Below are 394 nucleotides of genomic sequence, written 5' to 3'. Positions count from 1 at the left end.
GTGAACTGAACCTCATCATTTGCATGAGGCAAATGGTGGTCACACCAGATACTGACTGATTTCCGTACCCCCCCGAACCTCCCAAATACAGTTTTCGAGTGGCCTTTTATTGTGGCCAGCCTAAGGCACACCTGTGCAATACCCATGCTGTCTGATCAGCATCTTGATATGCCACACCTGTGAGGTGGATGGATTATCTCGTCAAAGGAGAAGTATTCACTAACACAGATTTTGACAGATTTGTGAACAATATTTGAGAGAAATAGGCCTTTAGTGTACATAGAGAAAGTCTTAGATCTTTTCATGGTGAATGGGGGCAAAAACAAAAGCGTTTGTAGCTTTGTTCAGCATATGTGTTTAGGAGCATGCTTTTGTTAGAGAGCTGACAGGAAAT

Source organism: Micropterus dolomieu, linkage group LG20 (genome assembly GCF_021292245.1).
Source record: "Micropterus dolomieu isolate WLL.071019.BEF.003 ecotype Adirondacks linkage group LG20, ASM2129224v1, whole genome shotgun sequence".
NCBI classification, from domain to species: domain Eukaryota; kingdom Metazoa; phylum Chordata; class Actinopteri; order Centrarchiformes; family Centrarchidae; genus Micropterus; species Micropterus dolomieu.
The sequence above is the reverse complement of the archived record's forward strand: the minus strand, read 5'-3'. Positions refer to the sequence as shown.